Genomic DNA, 25,937 nt, shown 5'->3' with positions numbered 1-25,937 from the left:
AGCTTCACTATTACTGATGGTCCCTGAAGCAATCTCTCCAACTTGAAAATGACTTGTTTTCTTCCAGTTCTGGGTGATGGGGAGTATCTAAAACAAAGTCTGCAATCCTAAATTGACATAACATCGTGTCGAATTACTTCCTCTGAGATAATGTCAACGCATCTTCCTGTCCATTCACAGAAAGATGTGTTCACATATATCATACACTTGGCTGTAAAACAGCAAATACTGTATTATACAATAGGAGAGAATAAATTACTACTATTTGGGATTTTTTTTTTTTTTGTCAAATTTATTTTAAAACAAAATTATACCAACTGGTTTCACCAACTGTGGCTGCTGGCTTCATCAGGGTAAAAAATGTATAAAAATAGTAAGAACACTTAAATGCTAAAAACTGTTAACACTAAAACCATAAAATAAACCGAATACAGTTGTATTTTTGGTATAACTTTGTTTTAAAATAAACTTGACCGTCAAAAATAACAGTATTACCATCACTGTATTATACAGTTTACAGTTTGCTGTATTACTTTTGGCTTTAATAGAGGATAATTTGTCCTTAGGTGAAATGGATAAGGCTTACTAGTTTAATATGTGATATCACCGTGGTGTGGAGCTTATAGTTATTGCTGAGATTTTGTATTAAGGGAGAAGGTAATTTAGTATCCATCTATTTTATAGGCGAAAGATAATGTACTTGTACTTCTGAACAATGAATAGATGCGTGTGTGTTGCTTGAACATCGATAAATGTATACAATTTTCACTGTGGAACTCGGAAATATAACTACACTGACGGAGTTGTGCGCAGGGGTTTGAGGAGATTTCATATAATAATGGGAAGCAAGAATTCAAGAGACATATTGCTCAAGTAGTGAAAACAGTATAAAGAAGTGTAAGTGTTCTCACTATAGTAGTAAATTAAATAATCGATAAGCATGTGTCATTTCAGTGTGTAAGGCTTGAAGTACTGAATCAAAGCCTTACGCAGTGATCAGGACGCATCTAGTGACTTGTGTTCTGATTTAATCTCCTGGATTTCTCAAGCACGTGCAAGAACTGAAAAGGGTTCAGAGGTGGGTAATACAGTCAATGATAATATCGCATCCGTAAAAAGTTGGTTAGGAGAACAGTTGAGGGACCGTAATCTACAGATTTTGCTGAGGGATATGACCGAGACAAATTGTTGAAGGGGGAGCTTAACATGTAGATATATTTTTCAAAGGGTTGAGGAAAGGCCAGAGAGAGAGAGAGAGACTAGACTAGGAAGTCGTATAAAGGTGTGGCGAGCACTAAAGTGAGACATCAATCCACATGATTGTGTGTATGCATGGGGGGAGGAAGGGGAATGTGTATGAAAACCTTTTAAGATTTCTGTTTTCATATATTCCTGGGTGAAAAATAAACCTGCAGAGGGGAAGAATTGTACCTTCAAGCAAATACATTTTTCCATTATTAGGAATGAAATGAATATTTCATATATAACGACATAGTGAAATTATTCATTTACAAAACAACTGAATTTAGAACAATCTTTTTTTTTTCTTATCGTTTCCAGTTTTTCTGCAATAAATAAATAATAGGGGTGAGAGCAACCTAAACAACTTCAATGATTCCAAAAGGGAGTTTTGTTTATTTACCCGTAAAAAAAGACCTCAGATCTTCTCCGCTTACTTTTGATAATGCTGAGCTCAACAGTCAAGACCAAATCTCTCTTCTCGGACTGACTCTTACTCCAAATCTTTCCTGGCACAATCATATCACTTCTATAGAATCAACAGTTTCCAAAAAACTTGGCTCCTTTTCCGGTCAAGACGGTACTTCCTGCCGAACAGTTACTTACTCCGTACAAATCCCAAATCCGACCAATATTGGAATACTGCTCTCATATATGGGGTGGTGCACCTAAGACTTCTCTAAAGATTCGTGATGCTGATCAGAAAAGGGCAAGACATTTCTTACACTCTCTCTTCAGCGATTATCCCATAGAACAGGGTTTCCCAAACTGTGTTCCGCGGAAGGGGAATAAGTTTTCCGCGAGATGTTCTCCTGGAATTTGTCATTTTAGTTTTCTAAGCATTTTTCATGAATAAATATTTCATAGTGGAAATATTCTGAGGAGAATAATATTCGTGAATATGTCGAAAAGCTCAGACCCAGAACGCCTAATAACATCCGCGTATCGTTAATTTCCACACATCGAAACCTTTAAACATTTGGGAAAAGGAATACCACTGTTTATGACCGGTCATAAAAATTGCCTGCAAACGGATTAAAGCAGTGGGCGGCGTATCCTCTGTTCTCAAAAAGGAAGAAAATGACATCTGTGTAGCAAACGTCAGTGACCAAGCGGCATTTTTTTAAATATGGAAATATTCATGAATTATCGTTAATTTTCACACATCGAAATCTTTCAACAATCGGGAAAGAGAATACCGCTATTTATGACCGATCATAAAAATTGCCTGCAAGCCGATTACAGCAATGGGCGGCGTATTCTCTGTGTCTCAGAGAATACGCCGCCCATTGCGTATTCTCTGTGTCTCAAAACTGAAAGAAATAACATCTGTGTTGCAAATGTTAGTGACCAATCAGCAAGGAAGTATAAAGAAAATTTTTCTACTAAAACTGAAGATCAAGGTAGTCTGTATCCGGTTCTCAAATCTAGTAATACTGAATACTTTCTTCGCAAGTTTGTATTGTAGGGTGAAAGTTTCGAAACCGTAGTGCCGTGATTTTTTAAAAGTAATAGGCCTGCAGATTTAAATTTTAATATGAATAAGAGACAAGGGACGTTGTTTAATTTTGGTATTAAGAAATCTCTTATTGAAGGTGTGACGCAACAGATAGTGAGTCATCCACCACCAGCCTACAAAGCGATCTCCAGGATGTACAAAAGGATGGGAAAACTACCAGCACATAGGAGAAAAAGTCTGCATTCACTCGTAAGTACTTATAATATTTTAAATTTTTGGTGATCAGAATGGGATACGTCATGAAAATCAGCACAAATTAATTTAATGATATTTATGTTTAATTGATGTTTAATTAATTATTAATTAATTAATAAAAATCAACAAAATTAACAATTAATTATTAATTAATACATTACAAAATAACCAAGGTGTTCCGTGAAAATTTCAGGATTTGCGAAGTGTTCCGTCGTAGGAAAAGTTTGGGTAACGCTGCCATAGAAGATCAATTTCTGCAAGTTTTTTCTACAGATATTTCCATGGCCATTGTTCGGCAGAATCAGCATCAATCATGATTCATATTTTTGCTAGATCAACAGGAACTCGTACTACAGCTGCTCAGCATCCTTTTGCAGTCGAACTGCATACTCACCGAACCCGCTACTCCCAGCCATCTTTCATTCTTTCCTTCTACTTCAATTCTCATGAAGCATTTCCAAAGGACTCAATCCTCAACAGTTCAAGAAGAAGAATATCAACAGATATTCTTCTTGAACTGTAGAGAAGAAGAAGTCTGTTGATATTCTTCTTCTGAATTTCATAAATTTCTGAAAGGAAATTAAATTTCCTTTCAGAATTTATGGGCTTAAAAAAGATTTTTACTTAGTTTACTGACGACTTCCTCTAATATTGAAGTTAATGGCTATTTGCGCTTATTCCTTTAATGCTAAATGGAAACTAATATTCATAGAAATTAGTCATAAATATGGGGGGGGGGAATAAAACAAATATCTTTTTTAAAGACTAAAATTACTACACAGACTAACAGTTTTTAAAATTAATAAATTTTTAAACAAATTAAAACTGATAGGCGCTAAGATCACCTCAGGAATATTATACCGCTGGGTAAGCATTCTTCCTCCTCTGTAAGTGAGACATTTATTACTAAAAGTAATTTATTTATTTAATATATTTATTACTAAAAGTAATTTATTTATTTAATATATTTATTACTAAAAGTAATTTATTTATTTATTAATTTTAGTCTACGATGAAACAGTTCTATTGGGAGATTTAGCCAACTTTGCCACGAGTTATATCGATACAACCCAGAACGCGAAGAAACTTATGAAAAAAAAGTGGCTTAAGTTATCACAGACATTAAAAAAAAGGCAACTTGAAATTAAAAAATTCAGCTTACTAACTCCAAGAGAAGTGGGTAATCATACTGACGCAGTCACGAGCTCATTAGCAGCATGCATACATAGAAATATATAACCTTACGAACAGTTTTAAAAACTGACGGGCGTATGTGCGTGAAAAATACAGTACTGTAAGGTGGAATTCCCGTAGGTCAGTCAGTAACTACAATACCTTTTGGTTGTCGAGACTTGGGTTCGAATTCTGTCTAGAACACGGAAGAACCTTTATACGGGTTTTTTCAGTTAGCCGCTCTCATACGCCAGTGATTTTTTTTTTTCTCTCGGAAACTTGGGTTTTCCAATACACAAACTAGCCACATAATATATGCAACTGACAGACATCACAGACTATGCAGAGAGAATTAACCATATTATCACAGTTTTAATTAGGTTTCTATGAAGTCAAGTTATTTGTCCGTGAGTAGCCGTCGAAACTAACACATTAATCTGAAGGTCAACGAGAAAAAGAAAATGCATCATAGCTTTTAAGATGGATGAGAAGCAATGCTTCTAAACCAAGGGAAGACAAATAATGCTCACACTGGGAGTTTTATTACGAGTTAACTTAATATGCACCACAACGCTGAAGCAATACATATCAAGACAATTTGTGGCAAACAATTTATCATGATATGTATTACATATCAGGCTCCAAATAATGAAAAATGTTTACTTAAATTCGCATTTATTTAAATTAAACAGAAGTTAGCTTTTCAATTACTTGGTTTCTCTTGCAAAAGGAAGGTTGCGAAAGAATATACAAGAGGAAATCCGAAAACCTTAGTTCTCAAATTATACATTTATAAATTAAATGCCACAGACTAACAGTAGATAACAAAAGTGTCGGCAACTTTTTTTTTTGTTGTTGTTGTTTTAAATTTTATCCACTTCCATCTAAGTAGAAAACGTTTTAGACACTGATAAAATGAAGACATTGCATTTCCTACTTTAAAATTTTTAGTAACTATTATAAAAAATTAAAAAAATATATTATTAAATATCTCGACTTAGTTATGCACATTAACTCTAACTTTTGTAATCTGAATTTGTAAATGACGAGTAATTCACGGTCCTCGTCATTTATAAATTCATACAATAAAGCAGAAATACGAAACAAGACTACAATATATTTTTACCCGATGTAAATGACAAATGCGATCAGTCTTAGAGTTCTTACATTATTTGAAATACATTAGGTATTAAGTTTTGCCTGTTAATCTCCTTGATATAATCAATCAACAGAATTCCATAGAGTTCTAGGACTCACAGTGGAAGAATGTGCTATACACTCTACTCAACCCCATACCACCCATCAGTTGAATGCATTATTGTCTGTTAAGTTCGTTATTCTTTGGCAAAACAGTTTGTGAGGTAAATGTAATTGGAATGCCTCCGATGACTCCTAGGATATGGAGTTGCCATGTAATAAACATATTTTGACTGGACAGTGTATATCATCATGACCACAGTCCTAACAGTTTGTAGATACCTCTTGCTGCCAGAACCGAGGCTGCGTAGCATGGCATTGGATTCTAAGGCCTTGGAACCTTGCAGGATGTACTGTACCACATCGTCAGGATTACTTCATGTAGATCTGCGGGGTTGCGGGGTAGAGAAATCAAACGCTGTATATTTCTTTCTCGATCCATGTAATCTCAGAGATGTTCTACAGAATTCAAATCCGGCAAATTCACGGTAACAATTGGACGTTTCTACCATATTTGGTGAAGCACTCAAACGATACCGGCAACATGACGCGTCGTATTATCCTGATGAAACACATCTGTGAAGCTGGTCAGGAAGAGAGGGGACCGAACCTGATTGGCCCAACTGGTATTCTATCAGTCATGGTAAGGTCTATGGATATCAGGGCTCAAAAGAGATTTCCAGGAAAAGGCACTCCATACAACATCACAACGTTACTGCCTGTATCTAATGGACGATAATATCGGAGTGATTCTTCTCATGTTTTCACTTAACCTCAATGCGCAGATTCTCTAGAAAATGTATTCTGCTAATTAGTTGTCATGATTGGGAAGCAACTTTGTTTTAATGTTAGATTTTGACTAAGTTTTTTTTTATTTATTTTATCATTTTTTATTTTGTTATTTTTATTTTATTTTATTTGCTTTAGAATTGCTGTTAATAAACTTAACTTTTCAGGAAGACCATTCGCTGTTATTTTAAGCAATGCAAGGATTAAAATAATCCTTGCATTCTAATATATCGCATATCCGTTCATCCGCATATTAAAAACTCAGCGAAGCAGTTTTAATTAAAATTTGGTATTCGATATATTGAAATCGGGGCAGATTGTCCAAAATGAGGCAAAACTATTTGAAACAAAACGCAAATATTTTTTTGTCAGTTCCATCAATGAAATGTCAACCTACCAGTACATCAGTATCAATACCGTGGGTGGGTTAAGGATATTAGATAATCCTTAACTCGCCTTAAAATTAGATGATATTAAAAAACCCTGCTCTAGAGACTAAACATGAAGCTTTATCAAGCCACTTTAGGTCTCCGTTAATCGACGCAGAAATGCCACCCATCAATTCGATTCACTCACATGTGGATTCGAATCCACATTTTATTGGTTGGGGAGGGTGTACTTTATCCAATGTGCCCACCATGCAGCAATTATGGACGTACACTACATGGCGCAATATCGTCTCAATTGCCAATGATCCAGTGAAACTCTAACCAACCAAATCACAGAAAATAAATTACGATTTACAGCACTGTGGTAATAAATGATATTACTATACAAGAACGTTTTGAGAAATGCACATTTTAACGACTGGCTCAAATCCGTACTTATTTTTAATAGCAGTTTTTTTTTTTTTTTTCAGATTTTGCAAAAATGCACCAGAAGGCATAGAATTAATCTTTAGCAGCAAAAAAAAAAAAGAAAAAAAAATGAGTATTGGGTTCGTTTTGTCTTATCAGTCCTTATGAGTTTTATATTTCTATATTGGATTTCCATATTTCTATTGTGTTATCTCGGGGGGGGGGGGGGGCACGTAGTAACAGAACATAATATTTGATTCAGTATAGAAAATACTATATCCAACAGGACCCATATCTATACTATATCTGGCAGGATCAGGGAATAGATTGAATTAGCTGGAATTTACAGCCGAAACAACTAACGATATGAGATTAGTGTATCAGGTATGTTAAGTACATGTTTTCCTGGCCAATTTTTTTTTTTGCACAGATAGATGAAAATCCGGGGTTGTGGGGTATAAACCCTGCAATCTCCGTATGAAACCAACTAACTCACCTTCAGTTAACCCGGCGTAAGTAAAGTGGAGTGTCACAGACCAGACCCCAAATATTTTAAATTGACTATTAACTTTTTAACAACGCATGGCAGTGGAGTCATGCCTCAGTATAGCTTCCACTCCCGTAACCCGCTACTCGACGCCATAGATCACAGGCTGTTACGCACAAGTTTAGTGTGGGACCCCACCTTACCACTTTTGTTACATTTTCCCACCTTACTAACGCCGGATTAAAAAGTGTGGATAAAAAATCCCTCCCATTCTAGGCGCGATTAAAACCTAGATCTTTCAATAGCAGTGATGTCCTTGGTACTCTCTACGAAGGCAACCACTAACTCACTCTAGCAGTATTTCGAGCTGCACTAACTCAAGTCGGGGGAGTTCGAATCCCGTTTATGACATGAACCTTTAGAGGAGTTTCGAAAAGTATTTTTCACCCAGAAAGTCTGTTGTTTTTGGCCTTAATTTAAAACAATCTCAGCCTAGTCCCTCAAGCTAGATGTAAATTCTAATAACTATTATTGTGATCGTTCTGATTATTTATCTCTGAAAACGATTTCTTGCAGTTCAAATATCTCAGCAGTGAGGGTTGTCTTCCTTAGGAATAACGCCTAAGTAGCGCAGTCGTAAGGACGGTATCATAGTGTGCCTAAGCAAGTAATAGCATGGATACCAAAATTCTCCTGATGGTCGATGATAATCCCCTTCGATTTATGCTCTAGGCTTTTGTTTCAGAATGAATGCTCATCCTATATCGCCTTAACAATGTTGTTGATACAAACATTATAGCTCAAATATCAACGAATAACAGCCGTTGCCAGCATAATAATTAAACCAAACACAAAAATACTAAAAAACAAAAAACTAAACTACTTACACTTTAAAGAATGACGTTCTAAAGAAGATTAGATTGACTGAAGTTGATGACAACTCTAAAAGTGAAAGAGTGCGGTAATACCTTAGCTGGAATAATCTACAGGATGTTTATAAAATAGATTTACAAATTTCAAACGACCGTAAAAGAAAAAAAAAAAAAGAAAGAGAGAGAGAGAGTGTGTGTGTGAAATCAAAAGTTCAAAACTTTTTCTTGATCAGAATGATAGGATCCTCCCTGTAAGGCATCTATTCAAATTCGACTGAAACGAAATTTGTAATGATAATTCTAATTACATGAACTAGTCGTTTATATCAAAAATACATGAATTTTACACACACACACACAGGAAATCTGGAAATTTCTGATTAACATCTAGAACAAAAACGATATTAAAAGCAACAGATATAACCACAAGAAAGAATATGCGAGAATATAAGAACATAAGTTACCTTCATAACTCTGCTATTAGCATGTTCTTTCTTGTGGTTATATCAGCTGCTTTAATATCATTTCTGTTCTAGGTGCTTATCAAAACTTTCCAGCCCCCCCTCGTGTGTATCATTATAAGTGACTTGAGGTCATCTGGTCAATCTGTTACTCTACCCATCAGCAAACAGAGAAAGAGTTTACTATTAATGCATGAACCTTAATCATTAATTAATATAATAAAAGGTCTCAAAATTGAATCCCGAGGACTCACACACACACAGTATTTTGTCGCTTATCTAACAACCAATTATGTTTTATCTATTTAATCAAATAATCATCGATACCCAATCGACATATCTTTATCGCCGGGTTCATATGTGAACACTATCAAAAGCTGTGCTGAAATCTACATAATAAATCACATCATAGCTATTTTCCACAATCTAACGCTTTCGTAACCCCCTTCATATAAAGTTAATAGATTTATCAATATCAAATGATCCTTTACGAGAACGTGCTGCTCAATGAATAATCTCTAAAACTGATACAGTTCCTAATTAATTTTTCCATTAGTTTGTCAATAACTCCTATGAGATTAACTGGTCTATGGCTCATTTTGTAACAGAGTCCTCTTGTGAATTTGCGATATCCTTGCAATGAATCAGCAGAAACGATTCATAATCTTGGCGACGCACTTAAAATAACCATATATTTATTTGTTACCATGTGCGCTATGTCATATTACATTCAAATGATGTATCGAGGGAAGTAAAAGAAAAATTTTATAGCCAATGACGATTTTTTTTTTTTTTTTAGAAAAGTATTTTTGCAAGATTCTATGATTATTTTCCGTATTCTAAAAGATAACATGGTATAGCTATAGTAAAATATTAAATGAATATTATACTAAATATAATGTTACAAAATACTTTTGAACGATATAAGCAATACTCTTAGTAACACTTTTTAAGTATATTTTATGTGATTTAATTCTAGAAGCTGGCCACAAAAACTGCGAAACTAGTCTGTGCATATAAATTAATAACTGCAAAATTGACTTAAACATGTGTATTATTATTTAATGTATTAAATAATAAAAAGGTCCCAAAATTGAATCCCGAGGACTCACACAAACAGTATTTTGTAGCTTATCTAACAACCAATTACGAAAAATTGAGAAAATGAATAGAATAACTGACAAATTGTAAAATTAATCTTAAAATTAATACTGATACTAACAGCTTGTCTGAGGTTCCTCAGATTGACCGCTAGAAGTACCAAATACCATGACCTGATGTGTTACTGCCATCTCGCATAATCCTACTGCTATGCACTCTGCAAGATCATGCCTGGGGTGGGGGAGTAGTCAAGGTCATGTTATGACCAAGAAATTGCTGAATGGATGACAAGTTCAATGTCTCTCACTTTTCATTGCTGCTCTATTATCATAATGAAAACAAAACAAATTAGTAGTCATAATACGGTTATGAAAAAATACACTACTACTATTTATCAAACAGACGTACTTTTAATTGAACTTCAACATGCAATGCTAACAAATACTGTCTTTGGATGTACAAATTACAGTGTACATGATACAAACCTTCCCACGCCCAAAACACATACACAAGCAAGAGTGAAAATTCAGCATTCGTGCGATCCGATATTAAGCATAAAGAATGCGAATCTAGACTCTTATTGAACTTATCACGGTTTCTCCTTTCCCATTTCGTAATATATTCATTTCCCACTTCCACCGCTTCTAAATTCTGGAAAGCGCTCTGATCTCTTCAACTTTTTTATCTCCGAAGCTAGATTTCCAGCAATACAATTATCCCAAAACAATGAAGTCATCATCCTTGCTGATTTTAAATTCTTCAACTCCACCCAGCTTCTTCAATTCCACTGACCAATATGGAAGAGATAATACCGAAGAATTTTATGTGAGCAATTATTAACACAAACTGTCCATTTATCCAGAATATCATATATATATTCATTGCGAAAGCTGTTGGACGCTACTTTGGCTCCTTGGTTTTTTTCCTCTCTCTCTCTCTCCAACGTGCTTGAGCTTTTCTTAACCAGTTATACTTCAAATCTGTACAGGACATCTCTACTCTGAATAACGAACGCTAGCCTCGCGAAAGCTCTCCTCTACAGAAACGTTTCCTTCAGTCATTCCCAACCCTCGTGTCCTTTAGCAGTACGACGTCACCAAGCAGAATACTCGCTTTTCCATGTTCAAACTACTGTTCCTTTTTTCTCCCGAACCAAACATGTTCTGATTGAGTAAGAGAGATAATTCTGAGTGGAGTGAATACATTCATTCTTTTACTCCATTCAACCTTCTTACGTGTTGTCCAAGATTTCAGTTTTCAGACAAGTATGCCCAAAAGTGCCGACAAATATCTCAAGCAGTTTGGGGGGAAAAAAAAAAAAAAACTCAAGTTTCATTCTCAACCTAAACTAAAGTTCAGAAGAGCTAAAAAAAAAAGATAAAATAAATAAATGAATGTAATTTTTGTGTCCAACAGCTTTCGCAATGAATATATTATATATATTCATTGCGAAAGCTGTTGGCCGCTACTTTGGCTCCTAGGTTCCTTCACCTCTCTCATAATCATCACCTAAAAACAAGAGCGCCTGACATTATTCTTCTCTTCCAACTCCTACGTAGAGAGTGCACTACCCACCACCTATGGTCTTTTGCCAACGACATAAAAAAATAAAATTAAATTTAAAAAAATTAAAAAAATAACTGTTATGCCTGTTGCTATTAACATGGTCTAAAATTAAACAACCTGAGAAATTTTAATAGTAATCCAAAAATTTATTTGGTATTCTGGACCACTAGATTTAGGATGCCAAACTTTTTGAACAATATGGTATGATGTGTTTACAGGAAAAGTTAGAGGTGTGAGTCCATGATCCAGGAAACAAAATCTGATACCGCTTGGAGATCTGAGTATTCTCAAAAGGTAAGAGGAACGAAGCGAGAACGTTCTTACGAGGAATAACACTAAACTCTTTTTGAAGCATTATATTGGCATACTCTCGTCCGATTGGAGAATGGCAAGGAGAAATGGCAACTGAATAGGTGACAATAAAGAAGAGGTGGATCGTCCAGAATATCGTTTTTTTAGGACCGACCTGTTTCCAACCAACAAGCTGCGGGTTGGAATTCCGCCTTGGGCATGAATGTTTTTTGAATGTCTTTAGGTGCGAGATTAATTACATTGTCCAGTACCACCATTATGCTTAGCGAAGGCCTGAAGTGGTTCAATGTTTGGTCTCTATAGGTAGGGTTCCTTAATTATGTAAAAAAAAAAAAAATAAACAAATACAAGAAAATTTAAATTAAAAACCCTTAGTCCATAAACAGTACTACTGTATTCCAGGTTTACGACCTTTCGTAGCTGGGTATTACATTAAAAATTATTTTAAAAAATGCATACAATCCAAGCATACACATACATTTTAAGTACAATGCAGTTTGATATATTGCTCGGAAATGATTTTATTTTTTTTTTCAACTGACGACATAATTTTCACGATAACTATCATGATATTAGTTAGAGTTTCATTATTCAAAGACCTCTATTGAATGGAAATATTTTTGAAAAACTTCGACTAGAGTGAAAAGTTAAGCGTTTACAAACGTTTGCTCATTTATGGGTAATGGATGGGAAATGAATAGATAAGGTAAACGAATGACTAGAAATTAGTGGTATGAGTAAAACTCACACTACAGTATTTGTGGATTTTTACTGGTCCACTGTTACAAAATGGAAATTAATGCAGCTCAACAGCATGTGCCCACACACTCTGATATCAATTTGAAATATATGTGAAATATACTTTACAGTATAATAATATTATTATGATATACTGATTTGTAATAAATCTTTATTTTAATCTCTTTAATTCAGTGTCCCATATAACTCGACAGAACGCCTAAGTATCCATCCAACTAATGAATAAGGATAAGGATCATGTTCATTAAAGTTACGAGATTATTCTTCCAGCAAGGTTATTCTTCACTGTCTACAAGCAAAAAATATCATGTATTTATTATTGCAGCAATGTTATGTTCCCCCTTCCTGTTTCCCCAAGGAATACAATATACAAGCTTTTAAATCAAATGTAAACAAGTTTCTCCTTTCCTAATCCATTACCCATACATGGTACTAATGTACTATAGGTTGATTAACCAAGTGCTCATGTATGGGCTCAACATAAAAAAAAAAATAAATAAATAAATAAAGGCCATAACATGTGATTTTAAAGCAGTAGAAGCGAGAGGCAAAATGCCTGTATATATTGTGTGTGTATGTATGTATGTATGTGTATATATATATGTTAAAAATACCAAGCAATTTTAAACCTGGTTTTTACTCCATTTCCCAAGTAAGCAAACAGACAAATAAGTCAAGTTTGCGCCTGCAAGTGATGCAAGTCTAGCCGATACTACAGGTAGTGCAAGACCAAGGCAACTCGTGGTAAAGGTGGCATAAGCTCTGATCACTAATCTTAATATTTACCCTTAATGCCAAAACACATCTCCAAGAAGGGGATGCATGATGTTTTGTATTAAAGGCAAGGTTAAAATGCCAAAATTTATTCATTTTGTTGTTGTTTATTGTGAATATATCTTGCATTTCTTTATTAAATAGGTATTTTAATCTTATGTAATATTACAATACACTATTTTAGACTAAAAATAGCAACTTGCTAATAATCTTTAAAATGTCTGAAAGTTCGTTGCAAATTAAATTTTGGTGCAGGTTAAATCAAGAATCAAATTAATGTAACCTTAATTTCCTTTTTTTTTTTTTTTTTTAACTCGTTAAACTTCGCAACTTATTACAGCCAGTCTTACTCATATGGTAGCGTTTTATGTTAAATATTTACTATTATTCTCCATTAAAATTAATGCCCCCCCCCCTCTTTTTTTTTCGGAGAATGAGGATCTACTCCTAGTGTATGTTAGTTATTGCTTCCACACAGATTTTCTTGTTAATTATGTTCGAAAAAATTATGTGAAAAATAATTTTTGAATTTTGAGAAAAAGTTAAGCAGCATGTTTTAGTGTGGTGACACTGTCAAAAAAATTACATCTTCCCTCCCCCTCAAAAAAAAAAAGTGTAATGCGATATTGAACGCGCCCTTGCGTATGTTACTGATCAAAACACATTGTACTATCAACTGTTTACAAGTCGTCTTTTTTTTGATGAGCGTTCAGTCCTAAATCGGTTCATTTTCTTTCTCTCTCTCTCATATTTTTGTATTCTACCATTTAATGTAAGCAAAAGTGCTGTAACTAAAAATTAAAAAAAAAAGGCTGAATAATATAATCTTTTTTTTTCCCTACTCATATTGAAGTTCGTGGCTTATTGCAGCCAGCGTTTATCCATATGACGTTAAAAAAAAAATTTACTGTTATTCTACAGTAAAGAAACCGTTACGCAAGGTATCCATCGAAATGTATGGCATCTGAAATGTATTTAAAAATTGACAACCCAGACAATTAGGTACACAAAGTTTCCGAAATCACGGCAGTATCTCCTTGAAATGATTCAATTAGATATGCAAGAACTATTGAAAAGAGTCACGCGGATAGCACTGTTAAACTTATTCGCAGCGCATCACAACCCTACAGGACTGAAACACAAGGTCGTGCATACTAGGAGAATGGGAGACGACGACATTAAACATACGTCGCGGATCATGACATAACAGGGATCTCAAACTTTTGCGTAACTGTTATATCAGTCGGAATAACTGACTTAAAATATTGATGAGAAATTATGTGTATAGTAATATATAATTTTAATTAATTTTTATTATAATGTTTTTATTTTTCAAAATAAAAATGTCCATTTAAAAATTCAATCACAAGCAGAAGCGTTACAAGGTAAACAGGTGTCAATAATTGCTCAAGTATTTCCTATTATGCTCTAGCCCTTCCCCAAGCCTTACGGTACAAGGAGACAAAAATTTCGGAAAGGTCAACAGCCAGTTCTCTTCCCCCCCCCCTCACTCTTAACATCTTTACATATCAGAAGTAGTTGGATGGCAATGGTATTACTGGAATCCTCTAAAACTATACATCTTTTTATTCATAGAAGAGGGGGGGAAACGGTAAGGAGGAGTGCCTGAATTAAACAAATCGTGGACCTGAGTTTCCGGATGCCAATACATGGTCCTTACTCAAAAGAAGTGCATTTCTTCTTTTTTTATCTAATCAACTAAACAGACTCTTACTAGACACCCTGCTATAAAATAGCATATATTTTAACATACAATAGATTTCTGAAAACCACTCAATCGAATGTGTGAGGAGGAAAGTTAAAAAAACATTATATAAGTTTGCTGGAAACTGCATTAAAATGACCATACCATTATATCTATCTATTGCTTTTTCTGTTTAAACTATTAACATAAAACACCTTAAAAACTGTAAATTATTTAGTATTATAGTAATGACTATATAAATTTTATGGAATTGTAGTAATTTTGCTCCTTGCGATTAATAATTATTATAAGGTGCCTCCATGGAGTCAAACGACTCATCGCGGTATTAATAATGAAGTGTTTTATTTAAGAAATTAAATTAAAACATCCTGAACATAAGTACAGTAATTTGAAACATTTCAGCTATCTCATTAGTTCAGTAATTATAATTAACAAAATAGTTCATAATTCGGTTTAATTGGCATTTCGTACGTTTCGGAATTCAGCAATCGTCTGATGGTATCTCAGTAATCAACTTTGACCTAATATTATACAATACGAGCAACTTCGTTGTACTATATTAATTAACTTATAACATACAAGTTTAAATTGTAAATATAATATGCAGCACAAAAATATCTAGTGAGTAACTCCTTGTACCTTTCACCTTCTACTATTAATATTAATTTAAGACATGTAAAAGGGTTCACAACAAAATTATTACTGTGAATGAATTCTGTGCTGTGAATAATAATAAACTATGTAATTATTCCTTTATATAAATGTATACCTGAAACGACAGGTAATGAAAATGTTTACTTACATTCTCAGCGTGTAACCCAATATACACAGTCATCTTTATGTTTCAGACTGCCTGCAATTTAGTTTACACATTGCTGCTACTTCGTAAATGACCAATGTTGCTTATCGCAAGATTAGGCCTAACAAGCCTCATTCACCACTGACCGCATGAGCAAAGGCTATTTGACTGCATCAAGGCTTAGTGAACAAATAGTGGCGCTGCTGTTTAGTGTTTCATTCTGCCCTGGTAATCCTCAAAATTCAACAGGTTGTAACAGCTATTACGAAGTATAAGTTGATAAAATCACTATGTTTCACAGAAGCATAATCTTAAATTCGCCCACGTTTTATAATGAGAGTTTAAAAAATAAACATCAGTGCCACAAAACAACAAACTTTGAAAGCTCCTTCTCAAGCCGTAAGCGTCTCCGGCGTCTGTCGAGACGACCACCGGTTATTGTTGTGGTTTGAATGCTCTGAATTTTCACTATAGATGGCGCTAAATTCCATTGGAGTTGGCATCTCATACATGTTGATTGGAGTGTAAATATAATTAATGAAATTATACTAAATGAATGAACTGAAGCGAGATAAAAAATGAACGATGATTCCTTCGTCACTTTGAAAAGATTGTTTCACATCAGCAGGGATGTGTGGAACATGTTATTCTATTCGCAATAATCATTAAAAGGAGCCGGTTGGTTTACATTGGAACATTTCTAAGAATTCCATTCCTCGTGTAATATCTATAGAAAGGCGTGAATATATTAGCAAAACAGCCGTTAATATGCGATTGTGTTGAGTTATGGCTTGAAGGGATAAGAATAATGGGAAGGGGGGAGGATGAGAAAAATTTCTTTGTAAGAAAAAAAATCAATTTACCGTTTTTCCTCAAATATATTTGTGATACTGTCAAAAAACATTATGCAATATGTGATTTATTGCAATGTGTGTGTGTGTGTGTGTGTGTGTGTGTAGCAAAAGCCTTACAAATATATTTTAAACAGACGACGAAATCCCAGAATAAACCCTTTTTCTTTTATTTTTGGATTCCTACCTTAGTTACAAATTAGAAAAAAAAAAGAAAAAGTTTGGATAAAAATTAATAAAAAATAATACAATTCATATTAGCAGACACACATATTAATTTACATTTTTAAAGCAATAAATATTTATTATTTTGTAAAGAAATTGTATGTACACGCAAGTAGATAAACAAAAATAAGCACATACCACAAGTTTCATAGCTGAGTACTTCTGTTTTGTTACAGTAAGTAGAATTAATACATGTAAATTAACAATAATTTTAATTAGTATTTAATTTTCGTAATTCATATATATACTGTTACAATATATAGGATACATACAGTATAGAGACATATACGAATGCGTTACTTAAGGAAGGGAAGTTTATAGGATCGATATGGAGGAAATATTTCAGTACATGAATAATGTGAGGAAAACTAGAGGTCATCCATTGAAAATAAATGTGGACGAGATTTTTTGCTTGGAGGGTGGTGAATTCGTGGAATAGATTACCAGAGTCAGTTGTGTGTGCTTTGTCGGTAAATGATTTCAAGGCAATATATGAGAGATATTGATCAAGTACTGATAATTGTTGGACCTCCCGCGATGAGTCTATGCACTCCATACCAGTTGGCGTCGCGTGCCTATTTAGGTTGAGTGTGCTGTCGTGTGGCTAATGCAACCCGAGCTACAAATTCACGTCAAGTTGACCGTATGGTTGCATTTTTACTGATGTATAAAAGTCTTAAGAGCGCATAGGGCATCAACGCTCGTCTTAATTGGTCCAATGCAATTAACTGTAGGATAACTTTGAATAGTTTAATTTATCAATTAATATAATTTTAGAGAAAAGCATAAAGGTCAAATGAATAATAGCTATACTTCACGCGCGGCGTTTATGTGAGATGCACAAAAGGTTTAAGCTTCGTGGTGAGATTAGAATATCATTGGTAAACACAAGAGCGATACACGAATAATTTGAATTTTGATACAATTTTTAAATACAGCCATATGATAATACGCATAGAAATCGGAAAAAGTGATCACTTATGAAATTATTATTTTTCCCGACTGAACGAAAGAAAGGTTGAAATTACTCGTTTTACTTATTTATACACAAGTTCCAACTTTCTTCGACTATAATCATACAATCCGCGAAAACTCTGGCAGTAAATGGGACATTCAGTGGGTCGTCAACACTGTTTTCCATTGTAAATAAGGACGAAAAAAGTTATTATTTATAGAAAATTATATATTAAAATTTAATCTATATATCGGTATCCTAAACACGTCGATTCTCACTTCACGCACGCAAAACAGATGAAACTCAGAAAACAAAAACAGCAACTCATGATAATGTCCAGTTTTATTGGTTGATACAATAACCAATTACAACGACTGATTTTTGAGTGCTGTGTATCAGCGCACACCCTGCTTCGCCTTCTAGGTGGTTTAAAACCACTGAAACGCGAAGAATTTGACCGGCTGCGCCATCTGTACGTCTGTTCAAAGGCCTCAAAAACAGGGCCGGCCATCTCGGGGGTGCAGTGGGTACAATGCACCCGGGTGACACGATCGAGTGGGCACAGTCGGTACACTTTTGCGGAAACGTATCATATTTCGAATGTGTGTGTTTTTTTTTTTTGTTGTTTTGTTTTCCTGTGCCAAAATCATTTTAGTGCCCCCAAAAGGTTTCTTACACCCGGGCTCCTTTATAGAGAAGGCCGGTCCTGTTCAAAGGTGGCCATATTTGTGACTGCACACCCGTGCTATTAACGCGAATGTGATGCAATGTTTACTCGTCGAAAAATGTCCTCTTCATGAAGCATTAGTATATTATGTTTCATATTAGGAATCACGTGAAGCTAGGAAACAATCAGGAGAGTCTTTTTAACGGGAATTAATCCAAAAATATAATATCGGTGATATCGCTATTTTCATCAGTGTGCACCACACACCTGGCAAACCCGGAATATACGCCCCTGATGCAAGCATACATATGCACACAGATACTTGTTATATGCATAATGCTATATAGAAACCATCATATAATATTAATGTTATATAGAAACCATCATATAAAATTATTGTGCATACCAGTATGCACAATAATTTTGCACAAAATAAGATATTTCGTTATTTTTTGGTCACTACATGGATTAAATGTACAATTCTGAATATGTTTATTTTATATGAATATGCATTTGATAGAGAGAGAGATTATCATTCGGGAAATTTTCATTTATTCATTTGACACATTGCGGTCTATTTGAAGAGTTCGGTATTCAGTGCTAATAGTTTCCTCTGATGGAAAAAAATAATTCTGTCCAGCAGCTGAAATTTTCCTGTGGTTTACATGAAGAATTTGTGATAGTTCCATGTTCTTCTCTAGAGGCTTAACCTACTCTACCACTGTCATGTTACCCTAGGCGAAATTTTAAAAAAGCAGCGAAGATTTCCTTTCTTCCTTCATTCCTATTGGCAGAGTGAAAGCATGAATGAAATCTGTAGCAAAGAACTGAATACAGAAATTAATACAGAAAGCGCAGTCCAGATGTATTCTTTGCTCTTCTCTTGAAGGCAAATGAATTGACCAAGAAAAGATCCAAAAGAGTCATCTGTATATGAACGTATTACTGCCATCATTGTATACGAATGGACATCAAAACCTACCCGACTGAAAATGTGTTCCTTAACTTTCACAAACTACAAACTGCATTCAGCATATATTTCCCTTTGGAAACTTGGTTGGCCACCACCGCACATGAAGGACATTGTGTAATTCGTAATTATTTTTTGGAACAACTTCAAGAAAATTATGCACAATCTCTTTGGTAATTCTTCATCTGTTATATAATTTCTGAAGCAATATCACTGCAATACGATGTACTCTTTCAAGGTTCAACTTGCTAAAGCCTAAAACTCAACAATCACTATTATAGTCGCCTTTGTTTTGGAAAGAACTGGGTTCGAATCATGTCAAGGATACAAAGAACCTTTATATGGGTTTTTCAACTCGAAGTGAGGGTTAGCTAGTCTGACAGTAATTTTCTACCCAGAACTCGAGTTGTTCATCCGAAAAGCATACCAACCAGAAGAACATACGCAAGTAACAGACATTATCCACTGACCGCTAAGCCTTAACTGGCTGGGCTATAATTCGACACAGTCCAACCTGTTTCATCAAGAAGGTGAAGAAACCACCCAATGCAAATATATGCTGATTAGGAACCCCCACTCACTCATCAAGCAAACTTTTTTTTTTTTTCTTTTTCGTCTAAACTGCTTTTATTATAATTGATCATAAAGAAACCCCTTGGTTACAGGCGATTGATATTTCTAGTTCGAATATAATGAAACAAAAATTCTTTGGTACGGTGGACAAAAAGTAGTGTTTCTTATCTCCATTACTGAACAAGAATCATATAGCTTCGGTCTGTTCTCCAATTCTTCTTGAGAACTTCAACAAGTGTGATCCAGTATTCTGACTGGATTAGACACATAATAAGCGGCTGTATTTCTTTCTCAACAAAAGGCTGATCAGCATCTGTTCTTTTTCCAGAATAATAAATGTATTTGATTTCAACACGTCACTGTTATCATCAGTGTCAATTATAAAGTGTGTCTTTTGTATTATTCATAGACTTGTAGAGCAAGTGTAAATAGCTCGCAATCACGATCGCACAGTTACGAAAAATTAGACAGAATATTCAGCATTGTTAGTGAAGAGTTCTCGGCCTTATGTTATTGGTTCATTGTTTTCTATACCCTTCATTGGATCATTAATGTCAGACATGAAACTGCAGTAGCTATGCGATTGATTGAGTATCTTCAAAATGCTACGTCAATAAAAATACATACTTTTATCATTGGTTTCAGACACCTAATTGCTATTCGCAGCTGAAATTTTTAGAAGTATTCTTTGACAAGCTCAATAAATGAACAAAAGTTGAGATGAGTTTTCCACGCATGACAACATTGAAGATGTCCTTGTAAATACTATATTTGCCACCACCATTACCAATAAATAAATTCCTGAAAAACGATGTAAAAATAGAGCCGCACTCGAGAATAGCCAAAAGTGGAATGAAGACAGAATACTGAAATTTTATAAAATATGATATTATATTGTACTTATTGTCCTCACTTATTGCATCAGATAGTTTATACATTCATATAGGAATATACACACCATCCTTTAAAACCAAGCTACCGGCCAAGACGTCTATAGACGTCAAGATTATCCTGGATGCGAAGTGCATATTAAAATTGCAATACCATTTATATTACATTGAAATATATGATAGATACGAAGCATATGAGGATTGCGTATTTGATCTATAATGGCCGGTAAAGTGATTAACACAATGCATCCATTATATCGCCCTTTGCGGAAATGAAATGTAGAGTGATGAGATATTTTTTCTAATCTAAAACGGACATGTGTTAAATAATTTCGATGTTATTAATTAATTTTATCCCACCCTGCTTGATCGAGTGGAAAGCGTCACCTCTCCAATTAACCAGTTGAAAGTTCCAAATCTGCTTTGGTACAATAATGATTTTGAGTGATTTAAGGTGGTAGATGATTTTTATAGACTATTTCGAGATCCGGCTTACAGAAGGTTTGAAATAGCTTATAAATTAGGCATTAGTATATTTTGATAAGCCATTCATCCGTATACATTAGTATACATGTTTATGGTTTTGTGTAATGGAGGTTTTATATTATCCTTCGTAGCATCCTCTAGTCACGATCGGTGAGTGTAGTGGGTTGTCCACTGCGGGTAGCACTTGCAGTTGACATCATGGAAGCGCAGAGAGTCAACTGCAAGTGCTACCCGGAGTGGACAACTCACCACACTCACCGATCGTGACTAAAGGATGCTACAAAGGATAATATAAAACCTCCATTACACAAAACCATAAACATGCATACTAATGTATACGGATGAACAGCTTATCAAAGTATATATCACTGACTGTTGACCTGGGATAACCCAATTTGTTAACAATTTGCCAAACAGATAGGCTGCAATACGGCATCCTATCATAACACTTCCTTCGAACTCTGTTAGTTCCCCTTCCCGTAGCCATTTCACTCGGACACAGTTGCACTGACTTGGGAGCATCAAATTATATGAGGCTCCCTCCAAATAAAAAAAACTGGCTACAAGCACGTGACTAGTTATATGGCATGATGCACTTTGCCCATTGGGTATCCACTGACTTCTTTCCAAGCAGTGTATATAGTGTTAAGAACACTATTTCCGACAATAATAATAATATACAATGTATGGCAAACAACTGAGATGGTGGTCGTTCTGGCGTACTTTTCTCCTCCTCCACTGCCAATTAACATCACCGATACTCTTGGCCCAACTTTCTGTAATTGGCTGAGTGAAGATTGGCTGCCGACTAGTCTCCAAAATAATGGCATTTGCGAATTTCTTTTATTTCATAAAACTATGTCATCATGCAGAGTGGAACATAACTACTCTCCACAGCATATGTACAGCATCGTATACACTAGAAAAGCTAGTTTGGGACGAAATATACAAGCGTCAGCATTTCCTGGCAAAGATAAAAGATATCACCAAGACCTCCGTTGGTTAACTCATAATCTATCTTGTGCACATAGAATACTACAAACGAAACTGGAAAGGACCACAAAATAAAGTGAATGCTCAAGACAATACCTCACACCGACTAATCGACAGGTGTTTCTGTCAGAGAAAACATCACAAATTATGAGTGCAGAAGAATATCATATCCCTGATGATCTTCAGAGATATGATAGAATATGATAAAATGTCCTATCTGAAAGAATGTGCTACATTCTTTCAGATAGGACGTTCCTCTCCTCACTAAACGTTAGAGAACAGTTGCTGTGGTATCAGCACCATATTAGTTAAACACTCCAGGAGTGGAAATAGGTAGACCACGAACAACTAGCTAAGTGTATGAATTAAGAAAAAGGAATGGATGGACTTCTCTCCGTGTTTTTCATGGTCCAAGATGCATATTATATTTACATATCTCAGAACTCACGCTAGACCAGATATAAGTTCAGGAATATAAGATCATGCTAGTTGTCTGCCTTAATTTCATCCATTACTTTGAAATCGATAACATGAAATGAACTACTGGTGAACAACTAAGAACGGACCACCTATGTACTTAAACAGGAAGAAATAAATTCCCATACTGGGAACAGTAGAGCTGATGAGTTTCATTTTGGGTGAAAACGTCAGACGATATATACATGCCAGCCACTGAATTAGAAACCTTCATGCAGATGTACGTGAACTCCAGATCGCAGCGTATATGCAAAATACTTACTTGGTCACCACGTGATCTAGACAACTAAGAAAGCTGCTGGTTAGCAGCTTTCTTAGATAGTTGTCAGCAGTATCGTCAACAGGATCGATCACAATGGGAAAAACGGGTTTATTTTGGGTGCCGATCTGAATCAGCCACGATTTTGAAAACAGCAAAGCCCATTGGTTTCTCAAAAGGTCAGTTTTTATTCAGTGAAAAATAACCCACCTCACTTGCCTAAGAATCGTAACTGGGGTCCTAAGATAGTCTATCAGGAACGAGATCATCGTCGTCGTCTGATAAGGCTTTCACAGACAAACAGAACTTCCTGTGTGAAGCAATCGCATGCCTATGCATAAAAAAGATTTTCTAATTCGTGGCCGATATGTGTATTTTTTTTTTCATATTTATATGAGAAGTATTTCTTTCCCTCTTTTGCAAAATTTCAGCCACGCAGTCCACATTAGCAGTGCGTATGTTATATTGTATTTGATCATAATTAGAAATCTAGAAATTTATGTATATATAATAAGCTACTTCAAACTTGCAATAAGCGTGGTGGTCGTCTCTTGCTAAGTTCATGTCCCCAATAGGACTCAAAACCACTTAACCCTAGTTTTCAGAGAGAGAACTGCACTTTCCCTCAATCACCCAAGTTGGCTTATTAAACTTATCTGAGTTATTATTTTGTTTAGTTCAGGGATAATATTTGCTAATTCGGAGGAATTTGTATTAGAGCAGGATATGACCATGCTCTTAAAGCTAGTAGTTTGCTCATCATTCTCTCTACTCGTTGTCTATTCTATGCATTTTTTCAATGTACATTACAAGTCTCAACGTGTTCTTTAATTAATAACTGTTTGATGTAAAATATAGCATATGCTCAATTGCTCAGATTATAACAACTTCTTAGCTTAAATGAGAGCCAATAACCAAAAAAAAAAACTAATCTAAAGCAAACTTTGTAAATGTCCAAGGCATTTCCCTTAGTCACCCAAGTTGGCTTATTAAACTTATCTGAGTTGCTTTTCATTTCCTGCTGTTCAAATCGTAGCCAAGCGTTCTGGTGCTTTGATGAGATATTGGATAAAGCTTTTCGTCTACCATGTTCACCTCTCTAATCCTAATGGAATAATACGAAAATCTAAAGATAAGGCAAATCTCTTTGCATCATTCTCCGACTCGCATTAAGATAGCCTTCGCAAATCTCATATTCGATAAACTAACTGTAGCATCATATCCTCATATCGTTTGCCAAAAGAATATCAGAAAAATACTCAACTAGCTCGATACTACGAGGGTAGTCTGAAAAGGTCTCGGCCACGACCATAGATGGCAACAGAATCGGCAAGATTTTTTTTTCTGAGTTGACACTTCAGTCATAAGCATCCATGTGAAATTGCAAGTCATTCTATCAAGTAGTTTGTTTTATACAGCTGTCAAAAGCAAAAGCGTTGTCTATTCTTTGAAATGGAGAAAATTGAGTATCGTGCAGTTATTAAATTCTTTGTAAATGAAAGTTTAACGCCAAAAGAAATTCATTCGAAGTTTATAAAAGTTTATGGGCACTCTTCTCCTTCGTTTTCTACAATTAAGAAATGATGTTGCCGAGTATAAATGAGGGGGTACCAGCCTTGAAGATGATCCACGTGAAGGACGTCCAAAAAGTGTAACACTGGAAATCATTGATCAAGTCTACGATATGGTATTGAATGACCAGCGAGTCAACGATGGTGAAATTGTTGAGAAAGAACGTGAAAGATATATTTTTTTGCATGAAGAATTGCAAATAAAAAAGCTTTGCGTAAAATGGGTGCCATGCTTGCTCACAACAGTTCACAAAACGCACTCGCATAAAAATCTCTGAACAGTGCTTGGAACTTTTAACAAGAATAAAACTGATCTTGTGCGTCGATTTACTACTACGGATGAGACTTGAATTCACCATTATACACCAGAATCCAAACAGCAGTCAAAACAGTGGACAGAAGCCAGTTGTTCAGCAGCAAAGAATACAAAGTCGGATCCATCATAAGGAAAAGTCATGGCATCGGTGTTTTGGGATGCTAAAGGCATTTTGTTTATTAATTATCTTGAAAGGGTTAAAACAATAACTAGGGAATATTATTCCGATCTTTTAACCAGACTAGATGGAAAAGTTCGTGAGAAAAGACTGGTTTGCAGAAGAAAAAAATAATCTTTCATCATGATGGTGCACCTGCCCACAAAGGTGTTTTGGCAAATGGGAAAATTAAGGGATCTGCACTATGAATTGTTGGAACAGCCACTCTATTCCCCAGATTTGACTCCCTCTGACTTCTATCTCTTCCTCGCTGGTCAGTGTTTCTCTTCGAATCAAGAGGGGTATTTTGCAGATCTTACTGAGAACCATTACAGGGACAGAATAATGGCGATGGAATAAGTGTATTAGTCTTAAGGGAGATTATTTTGAAAAATAAAAATAATTTTGAAATTATAAATTCGTTTTTTCATTGTTAGGCCGAGAACTTTTCAGCCCACCCTCGTAATAAGCCGCTGGATCTGATTGTACCCTTTCAATTATATCAAGCACATGTTTTCAGAACTAGTCCGTATTGTCTTTGTAAGCACTAAAACTCATCTCTCCAACAACATGGAAGCAAGTTTTATCCAGCTTATTCCAGAAAATAGAAATAAAAATCAGACATTAAATATCATCCCATTACACTCATCACTCTCAAGTTATTGAAGTAATGAAGTACCAGTTTCTTTACTCACCAGATTCATCAGTTAATTCATGATTGATCACCAATATGGATTCGCATTCTTGTTTCACAGCAAACCTCTTTACTAATCTTACCCAT

General features: G+C 35.0%; 1 protein-coding gene across 1 annotated transcript in view; it reads right to left on the bottom strand.

Moving 5' to 3' along the window:
• LOC150104769 (rho guanine nucleotide exchange factor 17-like) overlaps positions 1-10,081 on the bottom strand; it is a 678,990-nt gene extending 668,909 nt beyond the window's left edge. The window contains exon 1 of the transcript XR_016548547.1: positions 9,952-10,081. The gene's annotated coding sequence lies outside the window, so the exon portion shown is untranslated. The remainder of the gene's footprint in view (positions 1-9,951) is intronic.
• Between the last annotated feature and the right edge of the window lie 15,856 nt (positions 10,082-25,937).

Source organism: Typopeltis vanoorti, chromosome 7, assembly GCF_054136105.1.
Source record: "Typopeltis vanoorti isolate ZY-2024b chromosome 7, IOZ_Tvanoo_1.0, whole genome shotgun sequence".
NCBI classification, from domain to species: Eukaryota; Metazoa; Arthropoda; class Arachnida; order Uropygi; family Thelyphonidae; genus Typopeltis; species Typopeltis vanoorti.
Note: the sequence above shows the minus strand (reverse complement) of the source record. Positions and strands in the feature narration are given on the sequence as shown.